The sequence below is a fragment of the Lissotriton helveticus genome, chromosome 7 (assembly GCF_964261635.1).
Source record: "Lissotriton helveticus chromosome 7, aLisHel1.1, whole genome shotgun sequence".
Classification (NCBI taxonomy): domain Eukaryota; kingdom Metazoa; phylum Chordata; class Amphibia; order Caudata; family Salamandridae; genus Lissotriton; species Lissotriton helveticus.
In genome coordinates, this window is record NC_136068.1 from 1,199,065,926 (window position 1) to 1,199,088,417 (window position 22,492).

At 49.3% G+C, this 22,492-nt stretch overlaps 1 protein-coding gene and 1 long non-coding RNA gene across 2 annotated transcripts in view; one reads left to right on the top strand and one right to left on the bottom strand.

Moving 5' to 3' along the window:
- Positions 1-22,492, bottom strand: part of ATAD5 (ATPase family AAA domain containing 5) — a 440,833-nt gene that overhangs the window by 145,615 nt on the left and 272,726 nt on the right. The gene's annotated exons all lie outside the window — the stretch shown is intronic.
- LOC144770117 (uncharacterized) overlaps positions 11,214-22,492 on the top strand; it is a 58,890-nt gene continuing 47,611 nt past the window's right edge. The window contains exon 1 of the long non-coding RNA XR_013598800.1: positions 11,214-11,346. This is a non-coding gene — a long non-coding RNA (uncharacterized LOC144770117). The remainder of the gene's footprint in view (positions 11,347-22,492) is intronic.

A 22,492-nucleotide genomic window follows, 5' to 3' on the forward strand; every position in this document is an offset into this window, starting at 1 on the left:
TGAACCAGATCTAAAAGCTGTAGTGGCGATATCCATGGCACAATCTATCACCTCAGCCGACGTCGCTTCCCCTTCTTGCAGTATCTTCTTGGCCTCGCCTTTTGCCTCCTGTGGAAGTTGTTCCAAATAAGGTGAAAGGTCACACCACAATTGACGATCATACTTGCCCAGTATCGCCAGAGCATTTGCCGCTCGCACCAGGAGGCTAGCCATTGACGAGAACCTTTTCACTGCGTTATCAAGACGCCTGCCCTCCTTATCAGGAGGAGTTGTAAGGGGCGCTGAAGGGTTGCGGGACTTCCTCTGCGCCGCCTGTGATATCAGAGTCCGGTTTAGGTTGTCCAGTCAAGGACGCTGGACCATCTTCAGTCGCCTTATATTTCTTTTCCAGGCATAGCAGGACAGGAATAACAGTAGCCGGGTTTTTCATAGCCTTGAGACCCTCATCCCACACATGCTCCACAATGGGTATAGATCGGGTCACCTTTCTATAGGGCTCTTTAAAGTCATAGAGAAAATACTCCGTTTGTACGGAAGGCATAGGCAGCTTGAACCGGCTTGATACTCTTCCCATCAGCTTATGGACCCCCCCCGACATCCGCAGAGGGAGAATCCACCGGAACTGGATTAGGCGAAGCTGGATCCGGGATCACATACTCATCCCACTCCAAGCCTTGATTAGGCCTGTTATCAATATTCTGATTCTCATCCGAGGAATCATCCTGTACGTCCGGTATTGTGGAAGGAATATTCAAAGCAGGGGTTTGCGGATGAGAGAACATCTGGGTTGGCAACTCTGGAGAAATCGTCAATGGAGTTGTAAGGGCAGTCGTAGTCTGAACTGCCGGGACAGACGCTGCCGGAGTCGTAACATGAGAGGACATGTTTTTATAGTCCTGCAGCATACTATGGCGATCCGTCAAAAGTGAGGAAGGAACAGACACCATTTCTTGGCCTGCGGATTCTTGACGTTGGTAAGACAGTTGGTAAGAACAATCATGAAGAAACTCGCCCTCAGAATCTGTTTCCTAACTTTTAATGAGCAGCTGAGATGGACTGTGAGCATACCCAAAAGAGTCCTGATCATCTTCGTCAGAATACTCCTCTTCTTCTAATAATAACAAAGCGGAAGGCAAGGGGGTAACCCTCCTTGGAGACGTCATGTCCGGAGTTATCCTTTTCAAGGAAATAGTTATCCTCTCCGTCGACGACTGCATCTTCGACGGTACCGTGGTCGATGGAGAAGGTAAAGGCAAAACAGTTGTTGATGTCGTCAATGGAAGAGCCACCGTCAACGGACGGACTGCCGACGACAAGATGGGCATCGTCGACACAGTCGTCGACTAGACCGTCGTTGCCGTCATGGTTGTTGTCGAAGCACTCGTCGTCGTCACTATCGTCAACGAAATCCTCGTAGTCGCTAAAGTCGATATTCCCGTCGACGTAGCTGTCACCGTCGTCGACGATCCTGTCGACAACGACTGTGCCGTCGACGAGCCAGTCGACGGCACCACTTTAGCCACCTTAGATTTAGACGCCTTCCTCGACGGAGCCTTCTCCTGCGTCGACGACGACTTGGAGCTTTTCTCTGACTTCTCAGATGACCGAGAGGAAAATGCTACTTACCAGTATGCATCTGTTCTTGGCATGTAGGGCTGCTGACATTCATATCTTTGCATAGATCGCCGCCTAGTGTTGGGTCCGGATGATTGCACTTTGTTGTCTTGGCAGAGTCTTCGAAGTATCACAAGATAGGTGACTCCTCCCTTGGACTACAGTGCACATGGGCATCCACTCCATCCTTAGATTGTTTTTCGCCATTGTGGCAAAGATGGATTATAGTAGAGTAAAGATGGCCATGCAAAGAAAACCCTGCAGCTGCGACAGGCCCCGGGAAGGAGGGTGGGCAATATGAATGTCAGCAACCCTACATGCCAAGAACAGATGCATACTGGTAAGTAGCCTTTTCCGTTCGAGGCATGTGGGCTGCTGAATTCATATCTTTGCATAGACTGTATAGCAGTACCTCCTCTAGCGGTGGACGCCTGTCCCAGCTGCAGCGGTTTGAAAAAGAGTTTTGAGGACAGCTTGGCCTACAGCAGCTTGCTGCTTTGATTGCACATCTACACAATAGTGTTTGGTGAAAGTGTGTATTGTAGACCATGTGACTGCCTTACAGATGTCTTCTAGTGGAATGTTTCCCAGGAAAGCCATGGATGCCCCCATTTTGCGCTTGGAGTGTGCTCTTGGGGGTACTGTAAGAGTGCGTTTAGCTTTGTGATAGCATATTTGGATGCATTTAACTATCCATCTAGCTATTCCTGATTTAGAGATGGGGTTACCTTTATGTTGTGGTGAGAAAGCAACAAACAGTTGCTTTGTCTTTCTGAATGGTTTAGTTCTGTCAATATAATATAACAGAGCTCTTCTTTCATCTAGAGTGTGTAAGGCTCTTTCAGCTACTGACTGCGGGTTTTGGAAGAAAACTGGCAGTTCAATGGACTGATTGATATGGAAAGTGGAAATGACCTTTGGCATGAATTTTGGGTTAGTAGAAATTCTTATTATATCCTGAAAGCATAGAAAGCTCCCAGGCTGCATTGCAAACACACAGTCTAAAAAGACTGAAAAGCTAACCTGTAGCTGCATGCTACAAAAAACTGACACCGTGCCTTTAAGGCACTCATGACCCCCAGTATCCCATCATGCCTCAGGGGTGACAGTTGGGTCAGTTGTTCTTTCCGGCTCCTTCAGGAAGGATCCTGGTTACAAGGCTCCACTCTTTTTCTGTTTCTGATAGAAAATTCTCTCAGTTTTCTACTTTTGTAACCTTACTTCGACGTTTTTCATCTAGTCAAGTAGGTTTTCTCTTGTTGGTGGGCATTTTCATCTTGATATGCCTTCCCTTTTTGATAAGTGCCCTTCTTGTGGCAAGAAGAAGGCAAAGACGGACAGCCATGAGGTATGCATCCTTTGCCTACCTGAAGAACATGACCCAAGGACCTGCCCTCACTGTGAGTCCCTGTCATCAAGAACTTTGAAAGACAGGGAGAGAATTCGAGTCTATGGCCTAGCCCATAGGTCTTCTAGAGGGAGGTCCCCAGCCAAGAAGAGCTCCAAGAGGTCCAGAGAACCTTCTAAGGGCGAGTCTTCTCGTCCTGCAGCTTCAGCGTCGGGCTCGGCGCTGAGAAAGGAGCAACCGGTGGGTCATTCTTCGAAAAAACTACGTTTGTCACCGTCGACGGCGGGCTCGCCGTCAAGATGATCAGGTATGTCGTCGTCGAGATGTCAATACCCTCCGCCATCGTCAACTCGGCGTCGAGAGATAAGACCCCTCCGCCGTCGTCAACCAGGCGGCGATCAGCGTCGAGGGGTATTACACCTCCGCCGACGTCAACCAGGCGACGTTCGGCGTCGAGGGGTAAGGAGCCTCCGCCTTCGTCGTCGTCACGACGTTCGGCGTCGAGAGCTGGCTCACCTCCGTCGTCGCAGGCTAAGCGACCGACATCAAGAGCCCCAAGTCCTCCGCCGTCGACAACCAGGCGTCGAGGAGGAGATCTTCGTCGAGGGCGACCAATACCCCCCCACCGACGTCACGTAGACATTCGAAGTCAAAGGAAGCTCAGTCGTCGGCCACAAAACGCCGCTCGACGTCGAGAGACCATTCCTCACGCCGTTCGCCGTCAAGGCATACGACGTTGAGATCGCCAGATCCACCGGCGCCACAGACAGTTGGCGTAGAAGGAAAGGACTCCTTCGACGGTGGGGAAGCACTGGTCGACGTCAAGAGGTCATCATCGCTCGGAGTCAAGGCATGAACCTTCAGAGCATTCGACGTCGAGGCGCCATGAACGGTCCAGATCGACGTCGAGACACCATGAAGGAAGATCCAGGGATGGTTCAGTGATCCTAGTGACTGAATCAGCCTCCCGTCACTCTTCTGGTTCTTCCAGATCAAGATCCAGAAGTCCTGCCCGCAGATCTCGAAGTCCTGCCCGCAGACCTCCCACTGATGGCGTGCAGTTGTCTCCCAGATGGAATCTGCCTCTGCACAATTGGCGTGACTCAGGTGCTACAAGAAGGCTGCAGGAATAGGTCAGCCCAGTACACAGATCTCCTCTGCAAAGACTGGTCGAGGAAGTAGACAGTCGCAGCCCTCCCAGGCGCAGAGAAAGATCGCCTGTGAGGCGAGCTGCATCTCGTTCCCTGCACGAGAAGAACGCACAGGGAGGTCTCACGAGAGGAGGCACGATCGTTCCCCTAGACGGGAGGTACCCACCAGAAGATCTCGCGAAAGGAGGGCTCGAACACCAGCTACTTCTCCTACCTCCTCTACCCGCTCTTCCATATGGGATTACTCTCCCACTTTGGTTGATAGCCCTGTCTCTAGGTTTTCCCCGGTGGACGATATCAACACCTATCATGATGTCTTACAGAGGGGAGCACTGAAATTAAACATTGAGCTGTCTGTGCCACAAGTCTCCACAACAGTGATCTTTGAGACTCTTCACCAAAAGTCTGGGTCTCGTCCAGTGCAACCGTTGGTCCCAGGGATCATGGATCCTGTCAATGATGTGTTCCTGGCTCCAGCATCGGCAAAAGCGGTGCCGGCTCGCATCCAAAAGAAGTATAAGGCCGCATCCTCTGACCCGATCTTTGTGAAAGCCGACCCGCCCGCCGACTCAGTAGTCGTGGCGGTGGCACGAAAGACTCACTCAGTCTCTCCCTCCTCCTCAACTCCTCCTGATAAGGACAGCAAGTTGCAAGACTCGTGGGGCCGCAAGGTCTGCAGTTCTGCCGCTTCGACGCTGAAGGTTTCTAGCGGGGCTGCGCTTTTAGGTAGGTACGATAGAGCCTTGTGGGACTCAATGGAGCGTTTTAAGTCAAAATTGCCTAAGGAGGACCAACAAGACTTCGAGGAGACTCTGACGAAAGAAAGTCTGGTGGCTAACCAGATAATTAGCACTGCTGCAGATGGAGCAATACTGGCGGGTCATTCATATGCCCATGGAGTATGTGCCAGACGTTCATCGTGGCTGTGCCTGACAGGCCTCAAGCCTGATGCGCAACAGCGCATTCTGAACCTCCCGTTTACTGGAACATCTCTCTTCGGCCAGCACACGGACGATGAGATGAGTCGGATGAAAGCCGAACACGACACCGTCAAGGCAGTCGGCTTAGAAAAAAAGAAGGAGTTTAAACGCATTTCAAGTCCAACAGAGGCAGGGGGCCTCAACAGAGGGTTCAAACCCCTCAGTGGTCCCAAAATAAGACCCAGGCAAACCCCAGTTTCGGGGTGGTAAAGCCAACAGAGGTAGAGGAGGTCACCAGTAGTCCTCTACCTCGACAAGAGGAGGAAAACAATGAGCTCTGGCTTCCTCTAGCGCCGTTGTCCACTCCAGTGGGAGGAAGTGTTTCAAAACATCTGGCAGAGTGGGGCAGCATCACGAACGATCGGTGGGTGCTGAATACACTGCGCAATAGATATGTTCTTCGTTTCCGTGCGCCTCAACAGGACATTCCCCCAAAGAAATCTCGTTCGCACCAACTCAATCTGCTCCTAAAAGAGGTGAAGGTTCTTCTTCTAAAACGAGCTATAGAAGAGGTGCCTCCCTCACAAAGGGGAAAAGGAGTCTACTTTCTTGACCCCAAAAAGGATCAGGAAAACAAGTTCCGGCCTATCCTGGATCTTCGTGTTCTGAACAAGAACATAGTCAAGGAGAAGTTCCGCATGCTTGCTCTTCACCAAACATGTCCACATCTGCAAGTGGGAGATTGGATGTGTTCGATGGACTTGCAAGATGCCTACTTCCACATTCCAATTGCCATGCGACATCGGAAGGTCTTAAGGTTTCTGGTGGGCAGCAAACACTACCAGTACAGAGTCCTGCCTCTGGGGCTAAAGTCAGCGCCGAGAGTCTTCACCAAGTGCATGGCAGTGGTGGCAGCCTGCCTGCACAACAAGCATTTACAAAGCAATGGTTTCGCCTTTGGAAAAGTTAGAGCTATTGGCATTGTAAATGACAAAATTTGTATTTATGTGTTGGTTTTGAAAACAGATAAATAAATGGCATTGTCATTTACATTGCCATTAGCTTAATCTCTGCAGTCCCTAGCCCTCCCTAGCACTCCCTCGTCACTCTGCACTCCCTAGCACTCCCTCGGCACTCTGCACTCCCTAGCACTCCCTCGGCACTCTGCACTCCCTAGCACTCCCTCGGCACTCTGCACTCCCTAGCACTTCCTCGGCACTCTGCACTCCCTAGCACTCCCTCGGCACTCTGCACTCCCTAGCACTCCCTCGGCACTCTGCACTCCCTAGCACTCCCTCGGCACTCTGCACTCCCTCGGCACTCCCTCGGCACTCTGCACTCCCTAGCACTCCCTCGGCACTCTGCACTCTGCACTCCCTAGCACTCCCTCGGCACTCTGCACTCCCTAGGCACTCTGCACTCCCTCGGCACTCTGCACTCCCTCGGCACTCTGCACTCCCTCGGCACTCCCTCGGCACTCTGCACTCCCTTGCACAACCTCTGCACTCTGCACTCCCTAGGCACTCTGCACTCCCTAGCACTCCCTCGGCACTCTGCACTCCCTTGCACAACCTCTGCACTCTGCACTCCCTAGGCACTCTGCACTCCCTAGCACTCCCTCGGCACTCTGCACTCCCTAGCACTCCCTCGGCACTCTGCACTCCCTAGCACTCCCTCGGCACTCTGCACTCCCTAGCACTCCCTCGGCACTCTGCACTCCCTAGCACTCCCTCGGCACTCTGCACTCCCTAGCACTCCCTCGGCACTCTGCACTCCCTAGCACTCCCTCGGCACTCGGCACTCCCTAGCACTCCCTCGGCACTCGGCACTCCCTAGCACTCCCTCGGCACTCGGCACTCCCTAGCACTCCCTCGGCACTCGGCACTCCCTAGCACTCCCTCGGCACTCGGCACTCCCCAGCACTCCCTCGGCACTCCCTCGGCACTCGGCACTCCCTCGGCACTCGGCACTCCCTCGGCACTCTGCACTCCCTCGGCACTCTGCACTCCCTCGGCACTCTGCACTCCCTCGGCACTCTGCACTCCCTCGGCACTCTGCACTCCCTCGGCACTCTGCACTCCCTAGTCACTCTGCACTCCCTAGCACTCTGCAGTCACTCTGCACTCCCTAGCACACCCTAGCAGTTGGGTACAGGTGCTTTCAGTCGGCTATGGTGAGGTGTCTGTCAGATTTCACTTGGGATTTTTGCATGCATACACAGACAAAAACAAATTCTCATCTCAGTTTTTAAAGCCCTAAAATGATTTGGTTATTTTACAAAATATTATTTCCCCTTACTTAGTCCCCCTACAGAACCGCATCCATCCCTCCTTCCACTGCCCCTAATGCCCCTCTTTGAGTCCTGCCATCATGTAATATATTTTAACATTATATGCCAGCGTGATTATGAGGAAATCTGAAGCTCACCCACTCCCCCTAATCTTACTAATCAAGCAACGCCTCTGTCAATGAAGGCTAACACGTGGTTCACACAAAAATAACCAAGCGAAAATTACTACTCTGAGGCAGAGCTAAAGTGCGTTCTATATACTTTTGCAATTAACTAGTGTGCAAACTGGTAAAGAATTACCTTACATCCGCAATGATAGATGAGCGCTTAAATCATTTGCTTCACAGTGGATCATTTTAAAGGATAAACACGTTTCAGTTTAAGGTCCAACTTTATTTTGCTTTCTTTTTCGTAAAAGTCCACCTTTTATGATTTTGTTCCTCTGCTCTTTTGTAAATTGGGGTTTATCTGGCCTAAAGGTTTATCATGGTAAAGAGAAACTGATCCACTGAATAGTTCCAATGGACACAAACTAATTTAAAATAATAACAGACTAGTTGAATGCTTATAAACAGAGTACAAAGGTTTTGATAGTTGCAGACACGTGGAAAAGAATCAATAATATCATTTTTCTGGTAAAAGCCGTTTGTTTCCAACTATAGGTGTTCTATTATAAGTGTTCTATTGTGCCTTTTAAGCACATACTAAAACAAATGATTTATATTTTACTGCAGTTTGCAAATACATAGACATTTTGAGTTCTATGCTAATTGAGTTGTGGTTTAAGATTATATTATTGCTACCAAGAATGTCCTTGCTTTACTAAATATCTTAAAGCAACTGAGTAATGCCCCTGAGCTTGTCCATTATTGCCGTTCAGTGACCTCAGCCGGTAGCTACTCTTTTCAGTTGGGTCCAAGATGTTGCTAATTGAGAAATCTCAGACTCGCACCCCCCTACACCTTTGACTAAGCTACGCCCCTGCCTCCATCCTACTCTCCCGGACACACACTGGCTTCACCAATGCAGGGCTGCCTACTCTGGACTACGGCTACACCACTGTAGATTGTGGCAACCGCCGCCCCTCTCACATGGACTGAGGTCAGGGCCCCCTGAGAGCTGCAGTCAGTCCCGGGAGTGTGGCAAGCCTCTGTGTGCGGTGCAGTGCTAGTAGCCCCCCTCCCGGAGTTCAGTCAGCCCCCTTGGGGCGCAGTCGAGATTCCCATAGTGTAGTCAGGACGCCTCGTCTAGTGCAGTCGACCCCTCCCCCGTAGAGTACAGTTAATGCGAGCCCCCAGCAGACAGCAATCAGCACCCCATGAAAAGTGCTGTCAGGACCCCCCAAAAGACAGAAAGTAGACATGATTCCCCAGGCAGACACTCAGTGCTATGCAGTCAGTCACATTACAGATTGCAAGTCGGGACATCCTGCGGTGAGCAGTCGTAACACCCTGAGGGGTGATGTTGGGACATTGTGGAGTAGTCAGGACATCAGGAACACCCTGCGGAGTACAGCCAGGGCACCCCGCGGACTGAAGCTACTGCTAGCATCTATGGACTGCAGAGAAGACACGTGCAGCGCAGCGCCCTCGTCCCAGCCGCCCCCCACGGCCCGGCTGCAGCTCGGATCCTTCCCCGGAGCGGGTCCCAGGTGACTGCGGACTGACGCTGGGTTCATCGGCTATGACCAGGGCGAGGAAGGACTGAGGTAAAGGCCCCCGTGGGCCGCAGCAAGGACGACCTGGGAGCTAAAAAGGTCAACCCGTCGGCTCCCCAGGACCCCCCCCCCCCCTTGTGCCTTTTGCGAACTGAAGTCAGGGGTCCCTGCGGAACGCTCATGGGTGCCCGGGGCAGCTCACCTGGCCGGCGGCGCGGGGGTCGCGGTTCATCCTCCGAACAAACTTCGGTCGGGAGTCCCCTCCTCCCCCGGCTGGACTGGACGTGTTTACTTCTGAAGGTGTTGTTGTAAATTTCCCTTTTTATGTCTCGAGAGAGATGGTGGATGAGATCTGTTTAGGAGCACAAAGGCAGAGTATGCCAATAATAAGGACAAATACCAATAACTTATTTTCATAGTGCTGGATTCCATCCACCATGTTGCAGTTTCGTGTATCACAGGTACTATATTACCCACTTTTCTACCTCTGAAGGATAACACGCTGAGTCAGCCCTGCCGTGATCCAAACCTGCTACCTGGATGTCACAAAGGGTGTGAACCGTGAGCACTTAGCTCACTGAGCTATCTGGCTGAAAAGATAGGTTTGGCTGATTTATTTATTTGTTTATGCAATTTATATAGCGCAAACAAATGCCCAAGGGCGTCTCGGCGCTGATGTCACATAAGATGGAGTCACTCGGCAGATACCGTCCAACCCCAAGTGAGCGCTGTTTGTGTGAGAGAGAGAGAGCTCCTGCTGCTTGCTCTTGTTTCCTGTGGGTCATGGTTGTCTGTTTTGCTCGAGCAGTCACAGTTATGGGAATACCTGGGGTTTCCTAGCCTGCTATGCAGAGCCGGCCATACAGAAAGACCTATGTCACCCTCGCAATATTCACAGGTTAGCTCCTAACTGATGGGATCACGGTGGTGTCTAGCCTCTAAACACAAACACAAACACCCCTGCACCTCCTCGAGTTCACACGAATCACCCAAAGCTCAGCTTTCTTCACACTGGTACCAAGCTGTTTGTTGGGGGTGGCGGCAGGATGTGAAAGGGAGATGGAAGGACAGGGAAGCGGGGGGGGAGGGGGGGGGTTACCTGCTACAGGTTTAGCAAATGATTAAACGCACTTTAAACTGAATCACTTGAGCCTCAGCCAAGTCAGACAGATGCTGCTGATTTCATGGCCACAATTTCGTCCCTAAGTAAGGAGACTAATTTAGCTAAATCGCTGATCGTTTCAGGGCATTCTAAAGTGCTGGAAACAACATCGCCGTCATCTATAACAATGCTTAGGGGAGAGTTATTTTCACACCTAGGATTGGTAGTGTTCTCCTCAGACCCGATCTCTGCTAATACCATGTATCTGTTGGAGCAAGGAATAGGATCGGTGTCGATTGCAATTATAGACAGGGTTTTATCAGTCTCCCTTTTCCCCTCCAAACGCCCTTCTTGACCTTGCGATGGGGATGAAGTAGTTTGATTGAGGGGTCTGGCCGCGGGCGGTTTGACCCGAGATCGAAACATTTCCGGGATTATAAAAGCTGGGCCTTCAGTCTCATGAATAACAGGCTTTCGGCCCCCCGCCCCCGTAATAGAGCCCGACACCTCTGAAGACCCCAAGCCGTCAGTCAATATTTCTTGGCTGTCATCCACAATGGCATCAATTCGATCCATAACACAGTTCATAGCGGCATGCTTAGGCGCTACCTTCGCTTTTTTCTTTTTACACTGCTTTGGGCGCTTAGCTGCCTCGTTGCCCCCCCACCCATAGTCTTTCGTTTACCCATGCAGTAGCAAACTTTTCCTACACCAGCAGGACTATAACTAACCCACTAACACGGTGGAGCTTGTAAGCAGAATTACACTCTGTGATTTTTATATAATTTGAGACCCACTAAGTACCGTACAGTACATGAGACGAGTCCAGATGAGAATGACGTGGCCCTGCCCGACCTCCTTCGGCCTCGGACGGCCCGCCCTTTGCTCGTCCTGCTGCGGGAACCGGTAGGCGTTTTATGGGGCTGGTGGGCGTGTGGGGGCTCAGCGCAGATGATACTTCGCACGGACTCCTGGACACTGGAGTCCCGTGCTTTGCGCTTGACCCCACAACAGCAGATGATGACAAACCCTCGGCAAATGTCCTCTCCGGGATAGCAGGAGTTCTGGTGATGATGAACAATTGCCGCAGCAGCTGATCTGTAATTCCACTGTCTGTTGCTAGGTATGCTGGGACATGTAGTCCTACCCACACTACGGCCGCTGCCAAATATCCAAAGGCTGCGGCGGCAGGGGGGACTGCGAAGGAGCAGCGAGCGTAGAAGGCGGCAGAGAATATAATACGGCGGGCATCGAAAGGGAAAAGGTGAGGAGAAACGGAGTAGCAGCGGTCGTAATTTAATCCCAAAGTCTGCCAGATGAAATACCTCTGAGCTTTGTCCGTTGTTCAAACGTATTAACACAAACGGCAAAAGGATCCCGTAGCCGTGCTTACACTTCCTGCGTACAGCGCCGAATCTCAGAGTCTCGGAAGGAACTCAACACACCTTAGCAAATGGGTTATTAGATTTTCTGTATTTAATGGCTTCTTTGTAGTTAATTTGCCGCATTTTGTCCACCTCTTAGATCCTTTTGTCCATTGAGTCAACTTGGTTGACCTGAGATTCCTGAGAGCGGGAGGGGGGCGGGCAAGCTCACGGACAGCGGGAGGGGGGCGGGCAGGCTCACAGACAGCGGGGGGGGGGGGGGCAGGCTCACGGACAGCGGGAGGGGGGCGGGCAGGCTCACAGACAGGGGGGGGGGGCAGGCTCACGGACAGCGGGGGGGGGGGGGGGGGGGGCAGGCACACGACAGCGGGAGGGGGCGGGCAGGCACACGGACAGCGGGAGGGTGATCAGGAAACAGCCAGCAGGACAGGGACAAGACGGACAATGAACACAAACATCGGTGGTAAAAAAAAAAAAAAAGTACACGCCCACAGTGGCCACGTCTTCATGACGTTGTGGAGAGGGAAAGAATCGGCGGGAACGCCCACCAATCGCCTCGGGAAATGACGGACAGTTCTCTCTTCCAATGGCTAGCCTCCATTTATGGAGCTAGCCAATGGAAGAGAGAGGCTGAACTAAAGCACACAGTGTAAGACATAAGATTTCGCCCCAGGTCGAAACCTAAAAAAGGACTTTTCGTCTATCCCTACCTGGCCGACTGGCTCCTAAAAGGCCCATCTCCTCATCAGGTAGAGAACGACTTTCACCTTTGACTGCTACAATTGAACAGGCTCGGCCTCCACGTCAACATGGAGAAGTCAGTACAACTACCGACCCAATCCATTCACTACCTGGGCTCCGTTCTAGATACAAAATTGGGAAAAGCGTATCCTTCGGAGGAGAGACTATTTTCTATGCAGCAAAAGTGCAGAGTTCTACTACAGTCCCAGAATCTAACAGCGCGTCAAGTAGCATCTCTGCTGGGTTCCATGGCGTCCTGCATCTTCCTGATTACTCACGCCAGGCTGAGGATGCGACCTTTGCAGCAGGCTCTGGAGGATCAATGGGATCAGTCGACGGGGCTCTGGGAAGACCGGATCTATCTTTCCCAGGTGACGAAGGCTTCCATCAAATGGTGGACTCACCCTCGCAACCTTCTGGTGGGAGTACCTTTTTACCAACCTCTCCCGACACAGTCTATAGTCACAGACGCGTCTCTCCAAGGCTGGGGAGCACACATGGGGTGTCTGCAGATTCAAGGAAGGTGGTCGGCAAAAGAACAGACCTACCATATCAACATGCTGGAGCTTCGAGCAGTCCATCTGGCTCTAAAGTCCTTCCTTCCTGCACTCGAATCACACTCAGTTCTGATACAAACGGACAATACGACGACCATGTTCTACCTGAACAAGCAGGGCGGAACTCGGTCGCGTCCTCTCTCTGGAGGCACAAGCCATATGGCACTGGCTGCTTGCCCGGAACCTCACAGTAGTGGCAGTGTCCTCACAGGACAGCTAAATATCAAGGCCGACGCACTCAGCAGGCACTTCGAAGATAGGCCAGACTGGGTGCTGCACGACGAGGTGGTGGCAGACCTCTTCCATCGCTGGGGTCGTCCAGAAATAGATCTTCACGTCCAGATTCCACCGTCCAGGGACAAGGGGGAATGCCCTTTTGATGGACTGGTCAGGGACATTTGCTTACGCATTTCCTCCTCTGCCCCTGATTCCGAAGGTGGTGTCCAAACTCATCAGATCCAGCATGACCATGATCCTGGTAGCCCCGGACTGGCCTCGGCAGTGGTGATACCCCAACCTTCTACAGCTGTCGGTGCTTCCACCCAGGAGACTGCCCTGCAGGCCAGACCTGTTGACCAAGATGGGGGGGGGGGGGATTCTTCATCCCAACCTTCCCTCACTGCACTTAACAGCATGACTCCTGAGGTCCTACAATATGGACATTAAAATTCGCCACCTGATTGTATGCACATTTTAAAGGAAGCAAAACGACCCTCCACAAGAATGTCTTATGCGTTTAAGTGGAACAGGTTTTATCTTTGGTGCAGAGAACATCACTTTGATCCCTCATCAGCACAGAAGGAGGTGATTCTGCCTTACTTGTTGTACTTAGCAAGATCTAGTCTTAAATATGCTTCGATCAGGGTGCACCTCTCGGCCATTACGGCTTATAGGAAGTCTCCTACTCAGCCCTCCTTCTTCCAGATGGAGTTGGTCAAGGACTTCTTACAGGGGTTGAAGAAAGTGTACCCCCCTGTTAGAAACCCTTCTCCTCCGTGGGAATTAGACCTAGTGTTGTCTAAGTTGATGCCCCCCCCCCTTTGAACCAAATCCACAGATCTTCCTTGCAACACCTATTGTGGAAGGCCGCTTTTCTAGTTGCAATTACATCAGTGCGCAGAGTAAGTGAGATACAAGCGCTATGTACAAAAGAACCCTACACTGTTTTCCATCACAACAGAGTAGTCTTAAGGGCACATCCATCCTTTTTACCTAAGGTTGTCTCTGATTTTCATATAATTCAGTCTATTTCTCTTCCTTCTTTTTTTCCAAACCCTACGACCCCGGCTGAGCGGTCGCTGCACTCTTTAGATCTCAAAAGAGTCCTTAAATTTTATTTGGAAAAGACCAAAGAAAGTAGGAAGATGGACCAATTGTTTATCAACTACGGTCCACTGCGGACGGGCTTTCCAGCTGCCAAGAGATCCAACTCCAGATGGATCATCTCCTGTATTAAATTTGCTTATCAGCTTGAAGGCAAGCCCTTACTTTTGTCACCTAAAGCACACTCTACTAGGGGGAAAGCGGCAACAGTAGCTTTCCTGCATGATGTCCCTATGTCAGATTTGCAAGGCTGCAACCTGAAGATCAGTTCCTACCTTTACAAGGCATTACGGCCTAGAATCTGATTCCAGGACTGATACTCAAGTAGGACAAGCCTCTTTGAGGAATCTATTTGGGTAGCCTGCGGCCTGTACAAGCTTAGTTTTTCTAGGCTTAGTAATGTTATTACTGTATTGTTACTCCTTTGCCCGCAGGGAGATGAGGTGAGGCTCGCTATTCTATTCTAATGCTTAGGACTATTGATGAGGATCCCCTGGAAGAGAAGGATTAGTTACTTACCTGTAATCCTAGTTCTCTTCCAGGGGTATCCTCATCAAAGTCATAAGCAACCCTCCCGCCTCCCCGGGCAAAGGATCTTTATTAATTTGGAGATATTGTTAACCTATTTGTTTCCATGGTTTTTCAGTCTCCGAAAAGAACAACTGACACCCCTGAGGCATGATGGGGTCTTAAAGGCACGGTGTCAGTTTTTTGTAGCATGCAGCTACAGGTTAGCTTTTCAGTCTTTTTAGACTGTGTGTTTGCAATGCAGCCTGGGAGCTTTCCATGCTTTCAGGATATAATAAGAATTTCTACTGCTTTTTCAGCATTAAAACAATCTTTGATGTTGTTTTTCATGTTTCTAATGCATTTGTTTCATGTATGGTGGAAATTCTTTACAGCATAATCCAGCTCTATTGTGTTTTTGGCTGCAATTGTGTGTGTGTATATATATATATGTATATATATATATATATGTGTATATATATATATATATATATATATATATATATATATATATATATATATATATATATATATATATATATATATATATATATATATATATATATATATATATATATATATATATATATATCACATATAATATAGTGTTTCCGGGGTCCGGCTGCATAGCATGCTCTAGTGGTTGGGCGTCTTGCCTCTTTGATAATGTTCATACAATCAGGAGGCAAAGTGAGATATCCAAATTCTATGACTTCAGGAGCCAGAGCGCTAGGTTCAGTTGATTGGGATCTGGTTGCCTGATTTCTCCATGGTTCTGAGTTAGGAGATGTGGCGATAGACGCAGTCTTTGGTGTGGAACCACAGAGAGTTCTAGGAATGTTGTGTACCATGGTTGTCTGGCCCATGTTGGAGCAACCAAGATCAGTGTCAGTGTCTGCTGATGTAGTTTACGTGCCACTAGCGGAATCAGTAGGGCTGGTGGAAAAGCGTACGCAAATCTGCCTGACCAGTTCATCCATATTGCATTGCCCTGTGACAACGGATGTGGGAACCTGGCGGCAAAGTACTGGCATTTGGAGTTTTTGTTTGTGGCAAACAGATCTATTTCTGGATGCCCCCATTCTTGGAAGAATGGTTGGAGAGCTTGAGGATGAATCTCCCATTCGTGTATCTGTTGGCTGTGTCTGCTTAACAGATCCGCTGTTTGATTGTCTTTCCCTGGCAGGTGTTGTGCTAGGAGAAAGATTTTCTTTGGAATTGCCCACTTCCATATGCTAAGTGAGAAAGCTGTAGAGAGTGAGTCCCTCCCTGTTTTTGGATGTAATACATGGCTGCCATGTTGTCTGTCCGGATCAACACCGCCTTGTTGTATATGTGGTTTTGGAACGCTTTCAGTGTCAGAAAAACTGCTAGCAACTCAAAGTGGTTGATATGCAGTGTCTTTTGCTTGGCTGCCCAGAGTCCCTGGACTGTGTATTGATGTAGGTGGGCTCCCCATCCTGTCAGTGATGCGTCCGCTGTCAATACTACCTGTGGAACTGGCTCTTGGAACAGTCACCCCTTGGAAAGGTTTTGTGGATTCCACCACTGCAGATAGTTGTATGCGCGACTGTCTACCAACACTAGGTCTTTTAGATGTCCTTGAGCCTGGTTCCACTGCCTTGCTAGGCATTTTTGTAATGGACACATTTGAAGTCTGGCATGGGGGACAATGAATATGCAGGAGGCCATCATGCCTATGAGTTGCATGAAGACTCGAGCTGGTAGGGAGTGTTGTGGCTTAAACCTTTGGATTAGGGTCTGCATGTTGGCTATCCTGACTGGATTGGGATATGCCTTTGCTACTGATGTATATATTGTAGCTCCCAGATATTGTTGTATGTGGGAGGGTTGCAGGTGAGATTTTGGGTAATTTATTGAGAAACCCAGACTGTGCAGCAGCTGGAGGGTTTGAGACGTATGACTTGCACATTGGGTGTCTGACTTGGCTTTTATGAGCCAATCGTCGAGATAGGGAAACACGTGGATGTGTTGCCGCCTGAGGTGTGCTGCCACTACAGCTAGGCACTTGGTGAACACCCCTGAAGCTGTAGTTACTCCAAAGGGGAGAACTTTTAATTGATAGTGTTACCCCTGTATTGTGAACCTGAGATATTTCCTGTGAGCTGGGTGTATAGGAATGTGGAAGTATGCGTCTTTGAGGTCTAATGTGGCAAGGAAGTCACCCTGCTGAAGCAGTGGGACAACTTGTTGTAAGGTTATCATATGGAAGTGCTCTGATAGTATGTATTGGTTCAGAGGTCTGAAGTCCAAAATGGGTCTGAGCGACCTGTCCTTTTTGGGAATTAGGAAGTATAGAGAATATACTCCTGTTTCTTGGTGTTAAAAAGGGACTGGCTCTATGGCGCCCTTTTGTAGCATGGATTGGACCTCTTGCTGTAACAGTGTTATGTGTTCTTTGGACATAGGACGGTGTTTGGGTGGTATGTTGGGTGGAGAAGAAGTGAGTTCCAGGCAATAACCATACTGGATAATTTATCTCACCCACCTGTCTGTGGTAATTGCGTTCCAGACAGGTAGGAACCGATTGATTCTGCCTCCGACAGGTGTTGTGTGTTCTGGAGGGAGTGTGGTGAAGTCACTGTTTGGTGGCAGTGGAGGCTCTGGTGTTATTGCCTCCACGTCCTCTGCCCTTATTATTGTTTCCTCTGTAACCTCCTCTATTGGAGCCTTTGTTAAAAGTGCTCTGGGTATTTGACTTGAAGGTGGAGGAGCTTTGCGATGTGCTGCCCCTTCCTGCACCTCTTTATGAGGAGCGACGAAAGGAGCCCCGGTGTTGTTGGAACTGAAGCGCCCCCATTGACTTGGCAGTTTAGTGTCCTTTTTCATTTTATCCAAAATGGTGTCAACTGCAGGGCCAAACAGAAAGTCTTGGTTTACTGGCTGATTGAGGATGGTGGATTGCACCTCGTTCTTAAATCCAGATATGCGTAACCATGCGTGTCTGCGCAGTAGAACGCTGGTGTTGATAGACCTGGCCGAAGTATCAGCTGCGTCTAGCGCGCATTTGATGGAGGTGTTTGTTATGAATTTGCCTTCCTGAATGAGGTCGTTGGCCTGCGTCTTAAAGGGTTCTGGTAGGTGTTGCATTAGAGTCTCGAGCTGGTCGTAGTGTGCTCTATCATATCTCGCTAATAGAGCTTGTGTATTAGCGATTCTTTAAGAATTAGCAGCTTGTGAAGCTACTCTTTTGCCTGATGCTTCTAAAATTTTAGATTCTTTATCAGGAGGGGGAGCATCTCCTGCTGTCTGTGAATTGGCTCGTTTACGAGCATTTGCAAAGACTAAAGAATCTAAAGGCAATTGTTGTTTTATATAAGTAGGGTCTGCTGGTGCTGCCTTATATTTTTTCTCTATTCTTGGATTGAGCACTCGTGCTCTAGCAGGATTTTTAAAGATATCTGGCACGTGCTTGAGGACCCCTTTAAGCATTGGAAGAGTTCTGACATTTTTCTCAGAAGTGGGGAAGGTGTCGAACAAAAAATCTTCCTCTATAGGGTCAGTGTGCATATCTTCCTTGTGATATTTAGCTGCCCTATCCATAAGCTGATTATACATGATTGTGTCGTCCGTAGGTGACGGTTTTGTTGGGTATGGGGAAGTATCTGGGATGGGCTGTTGCTCGTCAGGATCATTTTGGTCATCCCATGTGTTATCTTGTGGATCAGGATGCCCAGTGTCATCATAATTGTATTGAGGATCTTCCCCCATGTCCTCTCCCTCATTATAATCAGAGTGTGTGGGAGAGTAAGGAACGAAAGGCATATCAGGCAGAAAAGGAGGATGAGTGAAAGGCCTTGGGGGAGATGTGCCAAAGTCTTTTTTCTTTGGAGGAACTGGAGAAGGAGTGTCTTGTGGTAAAGGCCTCTACATGCAGACTGCCTTTTGGAGTCTGTGGCTCGGTGCTTTTTGGTGTCGGAGCTCCTTTGGGCTCGACAGCTGTTTTAGGTTCGATAACCTTTCTTGGTTCGACGCGTTCTTTGGCTCTAGAGTCTTTCTTTGGTTCGGCGGCCTTTTAGGCTCGGCGACTGGTTTTGAATCGACCGGGGCTTTTGGTTCGGTACGTTTTTTGTCCGAAGCCTGGTGTTTTTTTGGGTCGATTGTCTTTTTTGTGTGTTCGGCAGCCTTTTCTGGTTTGTCTGTATCAATTGGATTGACTACCTTTTTCGGTTGGACAATTTTCAGAGGTCTTCGGTTCCAATGGCTTTTTTAGGACAGCTTTCTTAGGCTGTACACCTTTTGGATCGACGACCTTACTTTTTGGGTCGATGATCTTCGGTCGGACCACCTCTTTTGGTTGTGCGCCCGTCGGGTCTACCAGTTTTTTTGGTTCGATGACCTTTGGCTGGAGAACTCTTTTTGGCTCGATGACTCTCTTCGGGCCTGGGCTACCTGAAGGCGTTTGTTTGTGCTTCGGAGCCGAGCCGAGCCGAGAGGTGGGGTCTCCGAAGGAATGTCTCTATCTTGTCTAAGGCCTTTCGGCGATGCTTCGACTGGAGCCTTCATTGTTGGGCTGAGTGGAGTGGGGGGCTGGGTACTCACAGTTTTTTGCCCCGGTGTGATCTGGTCATCCGAGTCAGATTGGTCATCAACGGTTATGATCTCGAGATTGGAGTCGGGTTCTTCGGGAAGCTCTTGGTCGTCCTCGAAGATATTCTCTGGTTCCGGTGCCGACTTCTGCATCTCTCGCCTGGCAGCCCGTCGATTCCGGATCGTTTTCTTGGATCGAAATTGGGCACACGCCGGGCAATCCTCTTCTTTGTGTTCAGGTGACAAACACTTGTTGCATACTGTGTGTTTGTCAGTATGTGGGAACTTTGAGTTGCATTGTGGGCACCTTTTAAATGGACTCCTTTCCATCGACGGAAGTCGCACGTGGCGTCGATAAGGCCCCACAGCCCGCGCCGACGACCGGATCAAGATGAAAAGCTGGATGGAGTCGAGGGGTACAGAGCGAAAACAATACCGTCGAGTTCGAAGGCCTTTAGTTTCGATTCCGAGCTGGAGTGTAGGAAATAACATCCGAACCCAATGGCGGAAAAAACAATCTAAGGATGGAGTGGATGCCCATGCGCACTGTACTCCAAGGGAGGAGTCACCTATCTCGTGAGACTTCGAAGACTCTTCCAAGACAACAAAGTGCAATCATCCGGACCCAACACTAGGCGGCGATCTATGCAAAGATATGAATTCAGCAGCCCACATGCCTCGAACAGACGGTTTCTTGAACATTGAAGCAGTCTCCACCACTGCTGAAGGTGTAGATATTCCCTCCCTCTCCTTTACACCGTGGTGAGGACATTCGACAGGACTTCGGCGCTCAGACTCACGAGGGGTCTTTTTTGAGGCCTTAACTGGAAGCTCCACAGAAGGTGAAGGGGAAACCCTACCCCTTTTGACTGACCTTCTGGTTGATGTAGCTGAAGAAGAGTCCTCACTGTCACTTGACACTGTCTCTTTTCTGGACTTCGATTTCTGGAGCCAAGTGAGGAGGCGACCCTCACGGTCCAGGAGGGTCTTTGAAGAGAAGGTGCGGCAGATCTTGCAGTCCACAGCCTTACGATCTGGATACAGGCAATATATACAGTCCTTATGCCTGTCCTCCAAATATAACCTTTTCTTGCCACAGGTGGAACATGACTTGAAAGGGCCTTCTTCTCCTTGTTAGACATTTCAGACGAAACTAAGCAATCCTGAAGAAAAAGTTGAAGAAAATTCTCAAAAGAGTAGAAAAATGAGCAGAGCTCAAAGGAGACTCCCTAAGCACAACATGCGGTAGAAAATCTGAGGCTCTGAGGTTCCTTCAGGAGGGTTCTATGGGGTGAGGCTCTTCTGATTGGCTGAGGCTTAGTTTGTCTCTTTTACAAAAAGAGGCGGATATGCTACAAAAGGGAATGAGGCCTAGGCCTTTTTTCTTTCTCTTTTGTACCTACTGCTATGTTAATTTTGTTACCGAGACTCCCATTCCGACGACGGGGGATGATGCAAGCTATGGGAATCTATGAAAGTTCCAATACTGGGGCAACCTACAATACCCTCTCGTGCTGACAGGTGGCATTGCATGGCTCCAGTATCAGTTCTAGAACCACCTCCAATTAGGATATCACCAAGCTATACAGGTGCCATTCTGCATGATGTAATAAAGAATGATGGCAGTGTACACAAGAACAAAGCTTCATTTGTCACTCCTCAGAACCAGGAGGTAGGCGGTGAGGAATCTTTAGGTAGATATTGCATCCACAGAAAAACCGTTGTCAAAGGTAAGCAACTTGTTTTGGATACTTCTACATGCAGACTGCCTAAATTAAGGACCAGTAACCAAGCAGTACCACAAGCTAGTTGGTGCGACTATAAAACCATACACACATGGCAAAATCACCTACCCAAGGAACTTGGGCGGGCAAGCAGCAGGTCTTTGTGAAGGTGTGGACCAGGGCCACATCACAGCCTTGCAGAAGTCCAGAACAGAAATGGCCCTGTACACACTGGAGAAAAAGGCTTAGCTATGGTCAAATGTGTCCAATGCCTTCAGAAGGGCTTCTTCTTGGTTAAGACGTGATGCACCTTAATGCAGAGGATAATCCAGCAGGAAATTTCTTTTCTGGACCAATCTACCATTCATTGTCCTGCAATGCGAAGGAAATGCTGACCAATCAATGCAACACGCTAGTTATGCCAATGCGGAACCTCGGAGACCAATATGTGTCCAAACCATAAAGCCTCTCCTCCTCTAGTTGGATGCAGTGCAAAGGTGGAAAGAAAGTTGTAAGGGTGAGGAATCGGTTGAGACATAATAAGGAACCATATTAGGCAGCAAGAATGCTCAAGTCTGAAGGTCGAACGTGTCTTAAAGGAAGGTGAATGGTGATCGAACAAAGAGGGACAGCAGTTAATTCACAAAGTCAAAATTAAAGCAATAAAGAAAACCATTGTCAAAGTAAGACGCTTCAGACCGCATCTGCCCATCGGCTAAAAGGGTCAGGTCCCATTAAGGGAGGATGAATAGAATAGGAGAAAACATATTGGTCAGTCCACTAAAAGATCATCTCATTGCATGTGAAAAAATACAAGCAGTCAAAGCCAATAGGGCTTGCCTTTGGGACCTATTAACTTTGTCAATGGTGTTCAGTGATGTTGTACAGCATCCCGATCGTGAGCAGCATGGCTAAAGAATAATAATTTAAAAACAAATCTATGAAGCAGCTGTTCATGTAATTTTGTCGGCGCATTCACCATGCATACGCTTACAGAACGAAGCAGGTGCTTTTTTCTTTGTTTACTAATCTGAGTTGGATTGGTAAATAAAAAGATAAAACGTCTGAACATTTTTATTTTTAAAGCTGGTGGGGAGAAGCAACACAGGAGTGGTGGAATCACCATTGGCAAGCGATGGAAGCAGCATCTATGGCATGATGGCGGAAAAAAAGAAATGGGCGAATAAGAGAGAAAACTGGAGTGCAAAGTGGGGAGAAAACCAAACTGGAGCCGGAGCAACGCGACCTGGATAGGAGAAGCACACAGGCAAGAAAGCAGTACTTAGGAATTCGGACACAAGGGTGAGCTCATCATGGAGAGGTGTGGGCGAGACGCATACACATTAGAGAACACCATTGAGCATGGAGGTTGGAAAAGAAGTACACTAGGAAGACTACTCAAAAACACATCTGTTCTCCTGGAGTGCTTAAGCCAAAAGAAAAAAGTAGTTGCCTAAAAGTGAGTAGTGGAAGAACAAAAGTAAATTGGCAATGCCCCAGGGGAGGGATAGACTAGATGGACAAGGCAAACCATTGACAAAGAGCAGGCAAATGAGTGACAGTAAAGCCAACCAATGGTACAAAAATAGGCAGACTGCAAGCCCCTCTATGTTCTTGCTAAG